The sequence below is a fragment of the Rhinolophus hipposideros genome (genome assembly GCF_964194185.1).
Source record: "Rhinolophus hipposideros genome assembly, chromosome: 19".
Taxonomy (NCBI): Eukaryota; Metazoa; Chordata; class Mammalia; order Chiroptera; family Rhinolophidae; genus Rhinolophus; species Rhinolophus hipposideros.
In genome coordinates, this window is record NC_138065.1 from 21,772,639 (window position 1) to 21,793,807 (window position 21,169).

Genomic DNA, 21,169 nt, shown 5'->3' on the forward strand with positions numbered 1-21,169 from the left:
GTGAGCTAGTGGAAACTCTGATTAAGCTGTGGAAATTGGATTGGGGCTGGGGAAAAAGAGGAAGATGTGAAATACAGTTGAGTCATATTATAGTGGATAACTAAAGGTTCAAACACTGCTGATGCTGAGACATAAAATGCTGCCATGCTCTAGAATTACCCTCCCACTCCAATATCCCTTAGCCCCAGGTGTGAAACTGCATTTTCTTTGAATGTCCTAAGCTATATAGGACATACTTCTTTCAATGTGCATATATATTTAGTTGGCATAAATGGGTCTCTGAATTATTCAAGAAACTTAGTTTATCTAATACATATTCCAAGGCTTTTCCCATTATACCAAATAAGCTTATTTCAGAAACAGTAAGTGCCATATTTGAATGACAAGTTGTTAGTATCCACCTCTCCAGTTGACTTTCAGTCTGCAAAGATTGTAAGCCAAACAGGGTTGTTCTGAAGGAATGGTTTGTTACCAAATACCTACCTTCTACCTCCCTACATAGCTACTTTTCTACTAGTTTGTTTTCAACATACTCCCCAAAAAGATTGATTACAACATTTTCTGTAGTTAGTTATAGTCTGATTTTGCTCAAGGAGGGAATCCCTTAAAATCTGTACCCAATTATCTCATGTACCAAATGAGCCTCCACATTTCACTTGCCCTCTGTATGTCCTTTGATTTGCAGAGTTCTTTAGACCCAGACCACTGTTTGATGGACCACATATGTGCTTTTAGTTTGTACTAACTCAGACACATATCATGTGTTAGTGGTTTCTGGAATCACCCCAGAAATCAAAGGTGCATGTTTGAGATTATGTGCAGTGATTCTCAAAACATGTTTTATTGCACAGATGCTTGTTTGTTTGTTTTTTAAAGAAATTGTTTAAGATTATTTTTAACTCCTTAGCTATTTTAAAATAACATACTTTCTATGTAGTGAAGAAGTATCTCTTAGTATAAAAAATGGAAACATAACTTTTATATGATTCTCCAGTAAATTCTGAATTTTAAATTTACTGCTAGATGAAATGGTTTATGTCAGTAGTTGACAATATGAGGTATTAGATTAAAATAAACTCCATGTAATCTCATTGATCCAGTAGGTCACAGAAATAAGAGAAAATGTTTTTGAATCACAGGAGAGAAGGGATGTTCAATGGATCTATGAAATACTTTTCGTTGTAGTATCAGCTGATTGATAGCAGTGATTCTCAGAAGAGTTCCAATATTATGCCGTTTAAAAGCTGGAGATTAGTGCAACCATCGTGAACAGCACAGGGACATTCTGGCAAAGAAAAAGGGTCAGGGCTGGCAAAATGTGGCAGGTGTCAAAATAAAAGGCTAGGCTCTGTGCCTGGGGACCCATCTGTCAGATATAAGTATGATAAGGCAATTAATGTATTTATTTATATTGCTCATGACAAACCATGTATTCCATTAAAATGCTCTATTTAAACATTCTCCACTGTTCTCTAGAAATTAGAATTAATATAAAAATAAAGTTCAAGATTAAAAAATCAACAACCAAGGTTTAATAATTAAATGGGTTGCTTACATAAATAAAGCTTTGATAAATTATAGCAGCCTACTGAAAAATTAAAAACTATTAAATATAACATATTGACAATATAGTGATTATATTAAGGACTTATAAAATCAATGTTTATATCGCAAGATAATTTGGGTAGCATTCCTTGTAAGTTCTGCATGCTAAAAATAAAATGAAGCCCAGAAAAATTATGAGAAAATAGAAATTTAAGAATCCAAGATGTGTGTCTTGCATTTTCCGTAAATGTTTTGTTCACAACCTTGTCATTATTAGAGCTTTCATTTTCACTTTGTGATGAATCCTGACTCTTCTTTATTTATTATTTACTTCACTTTCTCACCACTTCTGCTTTACAATCTGTTTAAAATAGAGTATGTTTAGGTTTAATATTCATTGGTGTTATCTTTTTTAAGTACAAGATAAATTATCATAAAATTTTAAAAGTCATGTTATTTTACTAGTCAATAATAATCTAACCCAGAATTACAAGAGTAATGAGATTTACTGCAGTCCAAAGTTTTATGCTAAAACTAACCGCCTCCCATATTTTTCTCTGAATAAAATAAAGTTAAAGCTCTTAATTATCATGTTTTAATAAGTACAACTCACACCTTATGGTAATATCAAAATTTGAAGAGAAACAACATGAAAGTCTATAGTGCAATATGCTATACAGACAGAAATTTCAAGTTCTTAATTATAGGGGGGAAATGCCAATATGACTATGTTATTGCCAAGTTGCACATTCCTTCTGCTAAGCGATGAAATTTCACAAGTAAAGCCTTTGGAAGAGTAAAGAGGATCATTTATTTGGCTTTGGAAAGAACAGAGGTATTATGTTAAATAGCCATATTCTTTTTGTTGAAATAGCATTTATGCCATCATTACATTTATTAGAAGGATACTGTTTAAATTTTACATAAATAGTTTTTCTCCCTAGAATTTCCTCCCAGCCTCTGCTGTTATTATAGTCTTAAACTATCTTCTATTGGTCATATGAAACTTGGCTTTCTATAGTACAATAGCAATGTCCTATTTTGATGGTCTGATACATGGTTTACAAATTAAGTTTGAAGTTTATTTATAATTAACCACTATTTAAATCAAATTCACTAATGGCTTCATTTCCTTAATAAGAGTTCAATGTTGTTCCTATTGCCAGTTGTATTTCATTTGAACCTCAATCTTCTAAATTAGCTCTGTTTTCTATCTATTTATTTTCATTTGCATGGATGCACTTGAAAATGCATCAGATCAAAAAATATTCCTTATTCATCATTCCGTACAACTCTTCAAAACTCTAGGATATGCTACATAATAAAAATAATAATTTCAACAGAAAATCAAGATGTCACTGAATTTTGTCATGGAGCCACAAGAATAACACATCAAACAGAAGGTAAGAGTTTTGTTTTACTTGTTTACAATGCAAATTATTTTAAGTTAGCTCTTTTGTAGCCTATAGTCTGTCTTTACATGGGGCGAAAATATACCATTGGCTTATTTTATAAAAATAAAAATCAACTTATGGTTTACTTTTATTTTTCTACAGAAGTATATGAGAAAATTTTGGCTTGGTATCCACTCACTTCAATTCTCTCATTTTAAGGAATTATGAAAATTCTGATGATTTTTAAAACTATCACTTTTTGTGGCATATACAAACATGCATTGATCCATCACCACAGGTATGCTTTCATAAATTTCCTCTTACCAATCAGATATAAATTCATATCAATTTGCAAAATTGTTTTCTTTATTTTTTAAAGTTTAGCATATAGATGATTATTTGGGAAAAAAATAGATTTTCTCATTTGTCATTCTTTTAATTCATGATGATGGTCAATGGTACCCATGAGTATCTTAATTATTTTAGCAAGTGATGAAAATTCTTAGTATATAATTTGTTATGTGAAAAAAGTACCCAAGTACAATTTTATTTCATGTTGTGAAAAAAATTCTATCACTTTCACTTTCTATCACTTTCTATCGTTTCTAAATCTTTGAGATGTGTTCCCATCAAATATAAAATAATTTTTTTCATCAGCATAAAATAGTGTTGGATTTCACCTATTCTCAAGGCATCACCTGTATCTCATCTCCGACCCTTCATATTTGTGTTTCCTATTGTTCTTGTTTTTTTTCTTTAATGATCAATCATTCATACAACATAAGGTAAGTACTATAATTATCCTCATTTGGAGATGAGGATTCTCTGGCACTTAGCAGTTAAATAATTCTTAAAATGTGAACCCACCTTATTTTAGTAATTAGACATCTATTCATCTACTTACTTGCTCAAACAAGGAATGTCAAAATGTTCAAGAACTAAAGAGCAGAAGTGTGCAAGTTAGGCTATAAGGTAAGGAAAAAAAAACAAAATGTGAAAAGTATAAAAAGCAGCAAACTGTATGAAACAGCAAAGGAATTTGTTGGGGGCCAAGTATAAGGATTTTAAGATGTAAAGTGGCAATAAAATATGAATAAGTAACACCAGCAAAAATTGTGAAAGCTTAAGATAAGAACAGAAAGGGAAGAATAATGGAAAGATTGAATGAGGAAGCATACAGTTTTTCTTGGGCTCTAACATCTGTTTATTGATAATTATGAGAGAATATTCCCTGTATTAGTTTCCAAAATAGAATAAAAAAGAGTCTGCATTTCCAGGTTTAAATATGTTCATGATTTTTGTGATTTTTCAGGAGAATCATTTGTGATATCAGAAGGAATTATTATGCAATGGCTAAGAGGATGGACTTTGTAGATAACCAGAAACTCAAGTCCTGGTTCTCAAATTTCATATTGTGTTTCCGATCTTGACAGTCGTGTGCCAGAGCCATCTCCTACTGGCTCACAATAGTTTATAATGTGCGTGTCTTCCTAACATCATGTCCAGTGACATCACACTGGTAGTGTGAAATAAGCCAAGTTGAGATTATTTACATCCCCAAAATTGGCAAGTGCTATAAATCAGAGCTTAATTTCCCGTGAACTAGTTTACCAGCACACCACTGGACCTTGGGCAAATTCCCTAATCTCTCTGAAAAGAAAAGAAAAATAGATATGACAGGTCCTCATAGGATTCTGCAGATTTTTCAATGGATGATGTATTTCACATGATGCCCACTACGCAGTAAACATCAATAATGGTAGCACTTTAGTAATTTAATTCCGTATATTACACAGAACATTGAACAATTCTGTTTTTCTAACACACTAGAAAGCACTTCAATTGGTTCATCAAAATTCCAAGAGAGGAGGATTTGTAAACATTATTTTACTGACTTTACAGATGAAATGGTTTCTCCTATATATTATTAGATTTTTGTAAAGAAGATGAACAATTACTAACACTTATATTGTAAATTTCTTCTGTATGATTAGTTTAGAAAAATTCGTTTTCTAAAGTGATTCATATGTAGAAGCTCCAGGGTATCTCTTGGGGGTTTAACCCACCACACCCTAAATTAGTTTAAACCCATAGCTTCAGTTCTTCAAAACTTCTCGATAAGGTAATAGAAGGTTTGACCCTAGTTTTTGAAAAGCTTGCACAGAAAATTCAGAGCCAGAGGCCACTATAACTATCAAGATGACCAGCATGCTGTATATCTTGAAACTTCAAAGTTAGGCACTGCAGGAAATAGGAATTTAAGAAAAGATTAAACAGTCTAGAGGTAACTCTGCTTAGTTGTCTAACTAACAACTCTCACATCTAGGTAGTCTTAATGTAGATTATTTATGCTTAAGATCCTTATTTCATTTTTCTGTCCTTGAAATATAATTTTGTATATTTTAAAGTAAGTTTTATGTATACAATTTCACTATAGCTCACAAAGCATGAATATGACTTTATCATTAAAAATATTTTTAAATTTATTTAAGTAGTTTTGTGGTAAGAAAAGAAACTATTGAAGTTGAATTGAATTGTAATGTCCTTTGTTACTTCAAAGGCTTTGTGGTAGATTGTTTACAAAGACGAATAAAAGAATTCTTCCTATTTCCTACCACACACCTTTGCAATATGACTGCTGTTTCTCTCATCAAGAGCTAAAGTTTCTCTACCCCTTCGATCTGGGCTTTGCTAAGTTTTCATCAGTAGGACACTAGCAAACATGACGAAAGCAGAGGTTTGACAAGCACTTGCACATTAGGCTTTACTATATTGCTGCCCTGAGACCACCATGTGAAGAAGTTTGAGCTAGCTTCCTGGAAAATGAGAGACCACATGGGGTGGAGATGAGCCACACCAGTCGAGGCCCTCTGGACCAACCAATCTGCCAAACATCAGGCAAAAGAGCGAGGCCAATTGAGACGACTTAGTCTCAAAGGACCTATCTGCTAACTGGACAACTGACTTACCATCCCACAGAATCATAAGCAAAGATAGAATAATTGCTTTAAGCCAGAGGTCAGAATTGAATAGTTGCAACAGAGACCATATGGTCTACAAAGCCAAATATTTACTCTCTTCCTCTTTGCAGAAAAAGTTTTCTTATCCCTGTTTAAAGCCACTGAGTTTTGGGGTGGTTTATTATGTAGCAAGAGAAAAATGGCTCTTATTTTCAAAAAGGGACTTATTGTCAAAAGACTTATTTTCAAAAATGGAATGTGCCTCATTTCTTTTTAAAATATTTTTATTAAAATATAGCTAGCATACAATATTATATTAGTTTCAGGTGTACATCATAGTTAGTCAACAATACCCACCTAGCAATATACAGATTTATTACCACATTATTGATTATATTCTCTAAAGATGTGACCACCACCAGTCCAACAACCATATGACACTATACCATGCTAAGTCTTGTGCTCATGAAAAAAATAGGGACCTTGGGCAAATTCTTGAATTTTTCTTTAGGGTCAATAATTTCTTTTATGGTGAAAGCAATACTGCTCAGTTTGCATTTCTAAAGTATAGTTATGAAGACTGCTAGCTATCAACAAATATCTCTTCTTCCCATTTTCCATAGTAATGTAATTGGAGCTGGACATGTCACTATTCAGTCAGAGATTACACTTAAGTGCCCCATTCTCAGTTACATGTGAACATAGGACTAGGTTTTCACTTCTGGACTATGAATGGAAGTGATGTATGCATTGCTTGGGCTTTCTCTATGCTCTCATTCCCTTTCTCTGGAACCTATGGCAACCTGGTTTACCATGCAGACAGGCAGAATGTTCTAGAGAATGGAGGAATACACAATGAAAGAAACCTTAGTCACTTAAAAACCATGTGGAGCAGAGTCACTCCTCAACTTGGACCACTTATCTTAGATTATTAACATGAGACAGAAATAAACTTAAATCTTCCTTAAGCCATTGAATTATCATTGGCTGTCTTTTATGCAGCAGGCTATTCTTATCCAAACTAATTCAATAGTTTTGTGCAATATACTTTGGCACCTAAAATGATATAGTTTGTAGAACATTGGATCTTGGGTCAAAAATTCTAGGGTACTTTGAAAAACTTTGCCCCAATTTTCTGAATTGGCCAGAGGCTAGTTACTTATAATAACTGTGATTTTGTTTCTCTAGATAAAAACATGCAACTTCACATGGGCTAAACAGGAATTTTGAAAACTGACTTTCCTAATTCCTACTTCTACTAAGTAAGAGTGTTCCAATAACTGGTGATTGACCTAGGCATGTGTCATATTAATCCCAAGAAATGTTTATATACCAACATAGTGTCTTAGGTAATATAATGGGAAATAATCAAGGTGAGTTTTTGGCACTTGTGCAGCTAGGGATCGTTTTCCCTTGAAAACACAAATACACATATACTCCTATTTGAGGCAATTGGAAGAAAAATTGGGGAAAGGATTTCAGTTACCGAATATATACTCAATGATGGCAAGCAATGTATCTGAAATTGTATTGCATATGAGGGGAACTTGTTAAACATGCAAATTTGAGTTTTCTGTCTTTCTCTCCTCATACTCCCAGAGATTATGTTTCCATAAGACTAGTGTAGCCACCTATAATGTCCATATTTAAATATCACCCTAAGTAATTCTAAGATGGGGGGCTCTGTCACTTTCTTTGAGAAACCACAGCCACAGCAGAAATTAAATTCAGATATTAAGGCTCACTTCCTGGAAGTGTAGAAATCTAGATGTGGCAGATAAATTCTGGAGAAAAAGAGTTAAATCAAGGTTTCCAGAAGAAAGCCTGGAATATAGATTTTAAAATATTCTTTTATGAATGATTTTGTTGAAAAACTAATAAGGAAAAATTACCAAATACAACAACAAAATTTGAATTGGACCATTTTGCATGTGAACTTCCTACTCAGCACCCAGTGTGCAGTTTAAAAGTAATCTTGTTTGGAAGTTATATTAGGTGTCTCTGCCATGTACTTTCATCACACTCCATAATTTCTGCATCAGAGCAAGTAGCATGTTGAGTTTGGTTACCTAATTGCATGTCTTCTCTGCTGGACTAACTGCTCTGTAAGGAGAGAAGAGTTGTTCTCTCTCTTGCTCACCAAAGTATCCCCAAAGTTTATCAGGATGCCAGGAATATGCCAAGTGCTTAACTAATATTTATTGAAGGAATAAATCTCTGAATAGAAAATAGCTGGTTAATTTTACATAGAAAACGGACATGAACAGTAATGAGACCAGGTGGAAATTGTCTAAAGGACGTGCTTATATCAAACAGATCATGACTTAAGTAGTATAGACCCAACAGAGGTATATTCAGAAAACAGTGTTGGGCTATGTCCCATGAGGACGTTCTAGTTGGGAGGATGGAGTAGGACCAAGGATTGGAGATAAAAACTCTTATTAAGGCCAATTGCCCTGCAAGGACAATACATAACTTTGGAGAAGGGACCTGGAACCACTTTGATTTTCTGTTCTGTTATTCTTCTATAATTACTGTGGTTATTCTTCTATGTTACTATTCTTCTATGTTGGATGACACTGAAGATGGTGTCCTTGTGAGGAATGGAATTAATAATGTTTAGATTTCCCAGCTATCGGATAAGTGACCATTTCAGATATTGAAATCCACATTTGAACAAATAAAAGCACAACTGGAATGTGAAATCTAAAAAAGTCAAACTCATAGAAACAAAATAAGACGGTGGTTGTAAGATGTTGAATGGTGGAGTAAATGGGGAGATTTTGGTCGAAGTGTACAAACTTTAAGTTACAAGTTGAATAAGTTCTGGGGATCTAATGTATAGCATGGCGACTATAGTTTGTAATACAGTCTTGTATACTTGAAATTTGCTAATAGAGTAGATCTTAAGTGTTCTAACTACAAAAAATAAACAGTAACTATGAGTGTGATGATAGATGTGTTAATTAGCTTGATTATGGTAATCATGTCACAGTGTACATGCACAGTCCGCCCTCTGTATCTATGATTTCCCATCCACAGATTCAACCAAGTGCACATGGAAAATATGTGGGGGAAAAAAATCCAAGAATGTTCCAAAAAGCAAAACGTGAATTTGCCATGCACAATATACTACACCGAATCCTGGAAAACGAAGTGACATGTAGGCACACCCCGCTGTAGCTTATATGCAAATAAATATACGTTATATGTAAATAGTATGCCATTTTATATAAGAGACTTGAGGATCCTTGGATTTTGGTATCAGTGAGGGGTCCTTGAACCAATCTTCCAGATACCAAGGCACGGCTGTATCAAATCATTATATTGTACACCTTACATATATGTAATTTTTGTTTGTCAATTATACTTCAATAAACTGGGGGGCAAAAAGCACAACTAACTTAAAATATAATCCATCTCTTCAGATTAGTTTTCTAACAGAATCGTTTAAAATTTAAGTGAAAGATATAATTTTCCTGCTTTAAAATGCAGGTGTTAGGGTTTTGCGTATTCATAGTGTGAAAGAAGTAAAAATGAAAGACATTAATGCATTAGAGGAGAAAATGAAAAAAAACTTGTGAAAAAGGTATAAATGAAGAGCCAGTCCTACCAAGCAGTTAGCCAGAGGTTAAGTGAACTGGGAAAAGTCACTTAACCTCTTCTCTACCTGGATCTCATTAGTAAAATGAGGAGGCAGGATGAAATAATTTATAACATTGCTGTTAGCTTTAAATTTTTTATGAGTCCAGAGCCTTTAAAAACATTGTGTCTACAGCAAAAAACACCATTGCAAACTTTTTATTTCAATATTCCTTTTATCTATAATAAAAACAAGTTAAAAATAATAGGATTGTTTACAAATCCATTAAATATTTACAGGTTTCTCTCTTGATGATCATTTTGATTCAATATATGTATGTATAAATCATCAATATTTTCAAAATTCAAAAATGTGCATGAAGGACTTTTATAGCTTTTGTGATGGCTTTGAACTGAAGTGTGAAAAACTTTCTTGTTTATGTAAGTGGTTTTATACTTATCATTTGTCAGTAAGGCTAAGATTTTAAGAATGGTGTATTATCCATACACAACAAGTGCTTAGCTTGCCATTATAATTTTCCTCTTGAATTGTAAATTGTGTGACTTTTCTAGATTCCCTCATTTATTTTTAAAATGTTAGTATCCAGGTAACAACCACAAAGAGGAATTTCTCCATACCATGTGGTATGTTAATACTAAAAATGAGTGTTATTTCCCATGAGGGAAATGTAATTAAGGATAAAGAGGAGATACTTATCAATAAGAACATTTGTTTATCCATAAATCATGTGATAACACTATTTTACAGTTCTGTATATTTATTTTATTTAATTCTAGTATTTTTGCCTTTTAATAAAAAAACATCATTTATTTTCTTTCTTAATGACATATCTATCACAACAGTTTTGTATTTTGCCAAAATATTTATAGGACGGTTCTCTGTACTAGATATTGTACAACAAATATTTGTTGATTGATTAACCTTTTCATTGCTGCTTCCAACACTTCCTTCCCATTCTCAGTGTAACAAATACTGTCGATTACCTACCTTAACAGCCTGCCACCTCACTTCTTCTAGGGGCATGTGATGCAATTGAGGACAATGGCACATAAGACGACATCTTCTAGGAAGATTTTTCTATACTCTTCAGACAAAAGGAAGAGATGCCCTTTCACCTAACCTTTGAACAACCTTGTGAGAAGCTACCTGCCGCTGCTGTTGTCATCTTGTAAAGCTAGAGAGATAACAAATATACTAAGAATGGCAGAAAAGAGAGATTCTGAACCAACCCCATAAATCCGTACCTCTATAAAAGCATTCTTGATATGTGACATAATTCATTTCCCTTATTGTTTAAGCCACTTTTACTTGGGTCTTCTTTTTCTTGTAGCTGAAACTGAGAGACACATTGTTTCTTTCTTTCTAATATCCCCATATATAAATATAATCTATCAATATGTTTATGGATTATATTTGTAATTCATATAACCTTTTTCTGCTGTCTGATAGTATAATTCTTTAATTTTTTAATTAAAAATATTAAATTTTTTGGCTTAACATTTGTTAGCAAAATTATATAGGTTTCAAGTGTACATTTCTATATCATCTATATATTGCATTGTGTGTTCACCACCCAGAGTCAGTTCTCGTTCCACATATTTGACCCCTTTTCCCTCTTCTACCATCTCCCGGGGCCCCTTTCCTGCTGATAACCATTAAACTGTAGTCTGTATGCATGAATTTTTGTTTATTTGTTTGTTTGTCTTGTTCCTTTGTTGTTTTCAGTTTTATATCCCACGTATGAGTGAAATCACATGGTTCTCAACTTTTCCTGTCCGACTTATTTGCTTAGCATGATAATCTCAAGATCTATCCATGTTGTTGCAAATGGCAGTATTTTATCATTTCTTATGGCCGAGTAATATTCTATTGTATATATGTACCACACGTTTAGCCAATCATCTTTAAAAGACACTTGGTTGTTTCCATGTCTTGGCCACCATGAATAATGTTGCAATGAACACATATATTTACCGATAAAAGTTTTCAGATTTTGGGGGGTAGATATCCAGGAGAGGGATTGCTCGGTCATATGGAAATTATATTCTTAATTTTTTGAGAAACCTCCACACTGCCTTCCATAGCGACTGCACCAATTTACATTCATACCAGCATTGCATGAGGGTTCCTTCTTCACAACCTCCCTGGCACTTGTTATTATTTCTCTTGTTGATAAGAGCCATTCTAATGGATGTGAGTTGGTATCTCATTGTGGTTTTGATTTGTATTTCCCTGATAGCTAGTGAAGTTGAGTATCTTTAAATACATCTGTTGGCTGTTTGTATCCTTGGAAGAAGTGTCTGTTCAGAACCTCTACCCATTTTTTAATTGGATTGTTTATCTTTTTGTTGTTGAGTTGTATGAGTTCCTTACATATTTTGGATGTTAGCCCCTTATCGGAGGCACTGTTTTCAAATATCTTCTTCCATTCAGCTGATTGCCTCTGTGTTTTCTTGATGGTTCCTTTTGCTGTGCAGAAGGTTTTTAGTTTGACATAGTCCCATTCATTTTTTTTTTTTTTTTTTGCTTTCACTTCCCTTGCCTTTGAGGTCAAATTCATAAAATCCTCTCTGAATCCAAGGTCCAAAAGTTTAGTACCTATTTCTTCTATGCAATTTATTGTTGCAGGTCTTCTGTTTAAGTCTTTGTTCCACTTTGAGTTAATTTTGGTACATGGTGACACGTAGCAGTCTAGTTTCATTCTTTTGCATGTGGCTTTCCAATTTTTCCTGCAGTCTTTATTGAAGAAGATTTCTTTTCTCCATTGTATGGTTTTGGCTTCTTTGTCAAAAATTATCTGCCCATACACTTGTTTTATTAGGAAGACCACTTCAGAGATGATGTAGATGCCTGACCACTGCACTGTACACCTAAGACTGAAGATGACTAACAATGAATGTCAACTGTAATTTAATATAGTCACAGGATGTGGAGTACAGCATAAGGAATAGAGTCAATGTAATTGTAACAGCTATATCATGTGTCAGAGGGATAGTAGATTGGGGGAAGGGGTTATCATTTTATGAGCAGTAAAATGTCTAACTATTGCATTGTTTTGTCCTATTGCATTGTTTTGTATTGCATTGTTTTGTTTATTGAAACCGAAAAAGAAATCTGTCCCTATATATATAGGTTTATTTATGTGTTCTCAGTTCTACTCCATTGGTCTGTGTGTCTGTTTTTCTGTCAATACCACACTGTTTTGATTATTGTCACCTTGTAGTCTAAATTCAAGTCAAGGAGTATTTTACCTCCAGCCTTGTTCTTTTTTCTTAGGATTGCTTTGGCTATTCAGGGTTTTTTATGAATCCATACAAATTTGATGATTTTTTTGTTCCATTTCTTTAAAGAAAATGCCATTGGCATTTTGATGGGGATTGCTTTGGGTAATATGGCAATTTTAACTTTGTTGATTCCTCCAATTCATGAACACAGAATATCTTCCTCTTTCTTTGTGTCTTCTTCAATTTATTGTAAGAATATGTTAAAATATCTGAAAATAGTTTTCATTGTATAGGTCCTTGACATCCTTTGTTAAGTTTATTTCTAGGTATTTGATTCTCTTTTTTTGCAATTGCAAAATGAATTGGTTTTGTTTTTATTTTTTATTGAATTTTTTTGTTAGTATCTAGGAATGCAATGGATTTTTGTACTTTGATTTTGTATTCTGCAACTTTATTGTATTTGTTTATTGTTTCTAATAGTTTCATAGTGGAGTCTGTAGAGTTTTTTATATACAAAATAATGCCATTTGCAAAAAGTGACAATTTAACTTCTTAATTACCAATTTGGATGTCTTTTATTTCTTTCTCTTGCCTGATTGCTCTGGCTAAGACTTCCTATACTATGTTGAATAACAGTGGTAATAGGGAGCATTGCCATTTTGTTCCTGATTTTAGAGGAAAAGCTTCATTTTTTCACCTTTGAGAATGATTTTAACTGAAAATTTGTCATATATGGCCTTTAATATGTTGAGGTACTTTCCTTCTATAGCCATTTTATTAAGTATTTTAATCATAAATGGATGCTGTATTTATGATTAAGTAATCATAAATGGATATCTTATCAAACGCTTTTTCTGAAACTATTGATGTAATCGTATGATTTTTTCCCTTTATTTTGTTCATGTGGTGTTTCACATTGATTGATCTGCAAATGTTGAACCATGATCTTTATATAGAGACTACCCAGTCTGAAATCTTAGATAAGAGTAAAATAACACACCAGTGGTGTTTCCTTTGAGAAAGAACTGGTCACAGGTAAAGCACTATCCCAATCATATATAATAATAACAACAGCTGACAATTATCTAGTGCTTTCAATGAATAAAAAGTACGTTGTGTTACGAAATTCACATATGTTAGTATTTTATCTTCAAAAAGAACCTCTAAATTGGGGAATACTATTATCACCATTTTTAAAATGCAGAAAATGTGACAGAGAGATAATAAGTAAGCTGTTAAGTTCCCACAGGTAATAAGTTAGCAAACTCAAGGTCTGAGTGGAATCAGCTAGTAATCATTATGCTACCTCTTAATGCATGTGTACATAACAGACTAGCTCTACTTCTACTAGCATGTCATCTTGGTATTTTCTAAGATTGTCACTTATATCTGATAGCTCTGTGCTTAGACTACACTATTGGTATGCAGGTATCGGAGTGGGGGTGTATAGCTCTATACATAGAGCATATGTAATTCAAGGAAAAGTAGTTAAATGACATCTAGCAATGTTGATATCACTCTACATTAAGAAAAGTTTACATGTTTATTGGTGTTTCAACATTATAGAAACTTCACTAAACACAATTAGGTAAAACATGCCAAATTTCCCTGGAAAAACTATATAGCTATTCTATATTGAAGAAATAGTGAAGTGAATTGGAAAGCAGACTATTACGTTGAATTAGAGTTTAACAGCTTAAAAATTATAATTTTCTTGGTTTTGAGAATTTAGGATGCTCGGAATAGTAAATTATGTACTTTTCTGAGTAAATGAAAACTCAAGATCTACAGTGAACAAAACTTGGTGATGAAATTGTTAAAACTAATTTTCCTAAATAATGTTATCAGTATTGCTCTACTTTATAGACATGATCCTTAAAATTAATTTTAAAAAATTTCATATCATTTTATTATTTGATATATAAAATTTGGTATACAAAATTTGATATATATATATACATCAATAAAAATAGTTGATACATAAAAATCATGAAGCATGAAAATAAAACAGTCATGAACCTTTCAGCCCGCTCAGGAGGTAGAATATCTCTGAGGCTTTATCTATGTTTTCCTCCAAATCTCATCTCCTTTTGCAACCCAAAAGGTAACCAATATTGTGAATGTTGGGCTTATTGTTATTTTCCTTTTTCAAATAGTTTCTATTATAAAAGTACCAATTTCTGTATTTTGAGGTTTATAATATGGTACCATTGTGTATGTGGACTGCAACTTTTCTCCCTCAAGACTATGTTTTTTAGATTCATCTCCTTGTTGCATGTAGCTGTAATTTGTTCATTTTCATGGCGACATAACATTCCACTAAGTGACTACATGACAATATTTTAATTCAGTCACTTATCAAAGAATATTTTGGGTTTTCAAATTGCTATTAGAAATATATGTTAATGTGTGTTCAAATTACTTCTATTTTTAAATTTCTCTCTGCTTAATGTTTCAAAAATTGAAAGAAGTGAATGGAAGTCTCACTATGATTAGGGATTTGTCACTTTGTGTGTATATTTTTTGCTGTATATATTTTGAAGATGTTTTATTAGGTGCATAAAGTTTAAGAATCAGTAAATCTTTCTGATGAATTTATTATTATTATTATTATTATTATTATTATTATTATGTATTTAGCTACTTTATTTCTAATTATGCTGTTTTATTCATTAAACTTTATTTTATCAGTTTTCCATACAACTAGAGTAGATTCTTTAAAGTGAATATTTGCCTGCTGTTTATTTTTCTACCCTATTTCAACATTTACATGTCCTTTTAGTGGTGGCTGTTTAGAAAAGGGAATTGAAAATGTCTTTTTTAGCTAAGGTTTAGTACATGTCTTAAATATGCTTCTCTAGAAAATAGACCTTAGGCAAAAGCTTACGTGCGACCGCTTTCTTTGTGGTGCAATCCTAGAGAAGCAGGAGTAAAAAAAATACTGAGGATAGTTAAGTAGTATATTTCTGGGCTGGTCACAACTCTGCATCATAATTTGTTGCTGGTTGTTGCAGGAAATCTCCAGAAGGGCTATATGAAACTATTGCAACTTGGAATAGTCCACTGAGGGTAAGGTGAGACAAACAATTTATTTGCTGGCTCCTTCTGCTTCCTATCCTTTTTTTGATTATAGTCTAGAGCATGCTGCATAAACTCCTTGCATTTTGGGTTGTGTTAGCTGGTCCCTCCCTCCAGGTATATGTGGGGTTGCCTGAGCCTCCAGGTGTCCAATATAGCCAACGGGCAGGTGCAGTCTCTTTAGGTCAGTTGGTGCAATGTGTGGAGGCTCCTAAATTTGTGGTGATGGAAATGATAGTACGAGTGGCAGTGGCCAGGTTTTCACAGCTATGGAAGGTGTATGTGCTAGAGCCTCTCTCTACCTCATCATCAGAAAGGCAATTGGCTAAGGCCTAGGGAGGTGGGTGGTTTCACAAAGAACTCAGGCAGTGCATACAGAGAGCCCAGTATAGTCCATCCCTGCACCACTAGGGTTGGCTTGCAGTCAACCTCATGTGAGTCTAAGTGTCACAGTTTCTCTCTGAAGGCTGAAGTGCCAGTCCAATCTGTTTAGGAGGTAGTGAATTATAGGAAACTGAAAAACTTACAGAATTTTAGTAAATCATAGTTACAGTCCTCACTGCTACAGCTGGTCCAGTGCTATAATTAAAAGATTTAAGGAATAAAAAGTGCAGAGAGAGTAATAGAAATTCAGAGAGAAGAGAAGATGGCATTATGCTAGATTTAGAATATTTAAAATTTTTAAGGATTCAGAAATTATATCATCTCTAGTTTTCTCTTATTTTCATCCCCCTCCCACTAACCAGATGTTAAACATATTTTTGCTAATTATGGAATTGATCTTTTTAACATTTTCTCTTTCATGAATATTTTTAGAATGAAAAATATATTTTCTAACCTCTCCTGTAATGACAATGGATTTGCTGTGTAATTTCTATAACTGATTATATTTATGAGCAGTCCATCATGAACAAAATGTCAATTAGATAATGAAGTGTCTCACAATTCTACTTTAAACTTTGAGGGGGGCTATGAAGTTAAGCCACTGTAAAAATAACGTAAAAACAAAACAGAAAGCCAATTGTTGTAGATGTTATAGAGAGTTTATAGTTAATACAAAATTACTTTGAAATATTAAACCAAAAAAATTTTCTAGGTGCAATCTGATGGGATATAATTCAATACTGGAAAAGAGAAAAGAAGGGTACATATATTTAAAAAGAGGCTTTGTGGAAGGGGGATAGAAATAGCATTTTATGACAAGAAGATATTCCACACATCTTTAAATGGAAATCTTTAAACTTTGGAAGGGATAGAGGGGATAAGGAAATGAGGGGAGGGGACAAAAGAAGTAAAATCATTGGAGGATTTTGTAAAGAATTCCCATGACACTCTCCCGATAAAAAATCTCAAGGCAATTGTGAGGACATTGCAGTGTTTGTGAAAAAGAGTCTTCCACCACTTGAGCTTTCTCCCAAAGCAGAAAATATGTTCATTATATTGATAATAAATGTATGCCCTAAAGAGTGCCAGGAAAGCAATAAGAGTTAGGATATCTAGAATTAATTTTCATTAATGTGGAAAAACTTATTGGTTTTACAAAAATGACAGACTGTTAGAAATACAGTGGCCATATAATCAATATGATTCTTCTCTTTTCTGTTTGCTAGTTTTCTGCCTGCCTACCTGACACCTTACAGTTTCCCTTCCAAGGAAGGGCTCTGAGGGCAATTCCTGGGTTAGAGTCTGTGAGATAGGCCTGGTCTTATAAGTAGGGTGAAATTCGTTCACAGATTGTAGACTATGGAGTAGAGAAAGGTTAGTAAGTCTAAATCACATAGGTCATATACATTTTTAAAATCTCCTTCTTTTATTGTTCTCAACAGCAATGTATTTCTATCGAAAATACATACTCTATTATACCAACAAGTGGATGGACCTCTTAAGCAATACTTCTCGAAGGGATCACTATATTAAAAAAGAAACATTACTAACAATTGTCACCCCAATAAAATTAATTAAAAAAAAAAAAAGAAAAAAAAAAAAAAAAAAAAAGAAACATTAATTAAATATCTACATAAAATTTCTCTAAGTTAAAAATAAGTATACTTATATATTTAAATAAAAGACTAGTAAGCATTGTCAGCAAATATAAAAAGGGTGACTACATTATACAAAGAATTCATAGGAGTTGAGCAAACTACTAATCACTTATCAGTTTCCTCAGCTTTGCAATGTAGTGATCCTTTCTGATAAGGTTCTGTAGCAGAAATAAATGAGACAAAGTATGTAAAGCACCTGGTACATAGAATATGCTATAAAAATATTGATTTATTGGGGCACCCTCATTCGAGACACCCTCTTGCTCGGGAGCTCTGACCCTTTGCTTTCAATAAACTATCCTCTTTTTTTAAAACAAGAACTCCTCACCTCTCCTTGGTCCGTGTTTCCGTTCGGTCTCATGAGACACGATCCCAGCATTCACAAAGAAAATATCCTACATCATTTTGACACAGAACCTTGATTTATTTCCATACTCAGTTTCATCTCCCATTAACTTTACCCAGTCTTCACTATTTTTATTTCATTCGCCCAAACAACTCTCAAATCCATACCTACATGGAGCACATGAGGAGAGCACAAAAATGTGAAGCAAACCCAAGACTGGATCAGCTAAATTGGTCCTGAGAAAGGCAACAGGAGCATTTCCAATGGAAGACAGGAAATGATTACAGAGTAAAAGCTGCCTAAGTAAAAAGAGGTCTTCAGCTCAAGCATGATTAAAATTACACTTCCCACATAATATCACAAAAATGTGTAACCTACTTTTTCTTAGTACAAAACATGTCTCACCCACTTATGGGCTCCTATAAGCTTGTTTGTCTAATAATAATGTTACTATTATTATAATAGATAACATTAAGTTCTTGCTATATGCCACATACAAGATAGGAATAACTATGTAAATCATAAGGGCAGTAAAATTAAAAATGAAAGTTTTGTGTAGCAAAAACAGAGAGCCTATTTTTAAAGAATGGGATTTGACCAAGTTTAGCAAAAACTTTGCTGTACTTAACAAAAGATACCCAGGAGGGGACAGGTATCTTTTGATAAATACCAAGGGATGAAGACTTTAATTCCTTCTGTGGTAGACACTGAAGCATGGTACAAAGACTATCAATACTAGCACGTGATAACAGGTCAGAAGTAGGAGAAGGGTGAGGAGAGAATAAGAACTAGCATTATGAGAACTCTCTTAGTATTTCACTAAATGTTAACTTTAAAAAAATCTGGAAATAGTATTATATTTCCTGAAGAAAGCCTGAGGCTAACTTCATAAGGGGCAGAACTGGAATCTAAACTTAGCTGGGTTTCATTTCAAAGCCCATGTTCAGCCCTTGAAATTGTCTGCCTTTGGACACCAACCAGAGCAGACATGCTGCTCTAGCCAGCGCTGAAAATGTCCTTAACCCAGACCTACTGCAGATGGATTCTGGTAAACATCTAAAGCTAAAGTATAGTCACATATGTCACATTGGAATGTCAGGAGGTCATTTTCCAGTTGCTATAGACTGGCTTTGGATCATTGGGTGGAATTTACCCAAAATATTTTACAGCTTCAGGGATAAAATTCTGGAATCAGGTTTTCTGAATTGATACCAAATTGAATAAAAGCAGTTCATGGTAATTGTCATCAAAGTGCAACTTCCTTAACTGGGTATCACATTAATTGGGAATCCATCATGAAATAGTATCATTCCAGTTTCTCAGGCTACCAAAAAAAATATATATTGATTTCTTTCCTTCTCTGATTTTGATAATTCATATTTCCAGCATCTTCTTAAATTGATGTTATTATAACAGATTTATATATTAATTATTTTACAGACACAATCTTTTTGAGGGACAGGGTCTATTAACCAATTAAAATTAAGGTCCTGATACTTGTGTCAAATGCTTGCTAGACACTGTACTAGGTGATGATACATGCTTATAATCATTAATCTTCCTTGATAACTGTGGTTATATTCTCTCTTTTATACATAATGTAAAGGGCTTCTTTTTTTATTGACTGGAGTTTTCTGCTGTTTATCTCTTTTAATGGTCTTTTGAAGAGCCAGCATCTACATTTATTTATCATTCAACTATTTTTTTCTCATTATAAATTATTAATCTACAATTTTATGTTTCTTCATGCTTTTCTTATACTCACTTTAAATATTTCTAGCTTCTTCACTTAAATGATTAATTTGTTTTCATTCTTTGTTGTTTAATGTAAACTCATTTAAGCTTTTCATCTTTTTCTGAGTATAGGTTTAGCAGTATATCACCAGTTTTAAACCTTCTGTAATTATAGTTTTCATTTCATCTTTTTTTACCTGAGTTAAGATAATATTTCCGTTTATGGTGGCCAAATCTCCTGACGGTCCCAGTACTCCAATACTCCTTTTTGTGTGGTAATGTAGTTTTCAGCTGAGCACATGGTCACCAATCTAAAGACTACTACTCCCTAGTCACTCATAGCTAGGCATTGCCAGGTAACTTAATTTCACAAGGAGATGTGAGTGAATGTTATGTAGTGATGAAGTGATACAAACTCTTTCCCTGAAAATGAAAGAGTGTGTCTTCCCTTTGACAATGTCTGAAATGCAGACATGAAAGAGAGAGGAGCTGAGCAGCTAACTTAGACCACAGTGTGGAGGTGACAGTTTGAGGTGTATGGAATAAGCAAATAGAAGACTCCTCGGTCCCTGACACAAAGGAGCTGCCCTATCTACCCTGATGATTTATGACAGAATTGTTCTAGAGAGAAATGAACTTGTATCTCATTTAAGAACTGTTATTTTGAGGCTCTCCAAGAACAGCTAATTATAATTAACACAGTTAATAATTTTTTGTTTCATTACATTGTTTTCAAACAATATAGAATGTACAATTTCTGCCCAGAATATGTTGACATATTTTATTTGCCTAATAAATGATCGAGTTTGGTAAATATTTCCTGTATTGCTTATTAGTTTTCAAAGCTACATAACTATGTGTATGTATGTTTTGAGTGTTATTTATATATTATTCAATTTACCTAATTTATATATTATTCCATCTACCTAATTAATGTTACCACTTTCCATATCACACTTTATGAATCACTACACTTATGAAATATTAATAAGTTTGCCATAAAATAAAAAGTTTGATGATCCATATATGTTCTGTTTTATGTCTTTATTGTAGTGGTTAATAATGCAAAGTCAGGACCAGATTGTTTGAATCCTAGCTTCTCCAATTTACTAGCTGTGTGAACTTGAGCAAGTTACTTAATCTCAATTTCCTTAGTTTTCATGACAGTGAAATAAGGAAAATAATAGAACGTACCTCACAGAATTGTTATGAGGATTGGAAGATGAATATATGTTGAACACT

The 21,169-nt window shown here is 33.3% G+C and overlaps 1 long non-coding RNA gene across 2 annotated transcripts; it reads left to right on the forward strand.

Moving 5' to 3' along the window:
- The first annotated feature begins 240 nt into the window (after positions 1-240).
- Positions 241-20,952, forward strand: LOC308487482. 2 transcript variants are annotated; one of them, XR_013991707.1, is made up of 3 exons: positions 241-2,948; positions 3,102-3,237; positions 10,521-20,952. It is a non-coding gene; the product is annotated as an uncharacterized lncRNA (long non-coding RNA). The 2 variants fall into 2 exon arrangements; XR_013991706.1 differs by having other exon boundaries at positions 241-3,237.
- Positions 20,953-21,169: the final 217 nt, after the last annotated feature.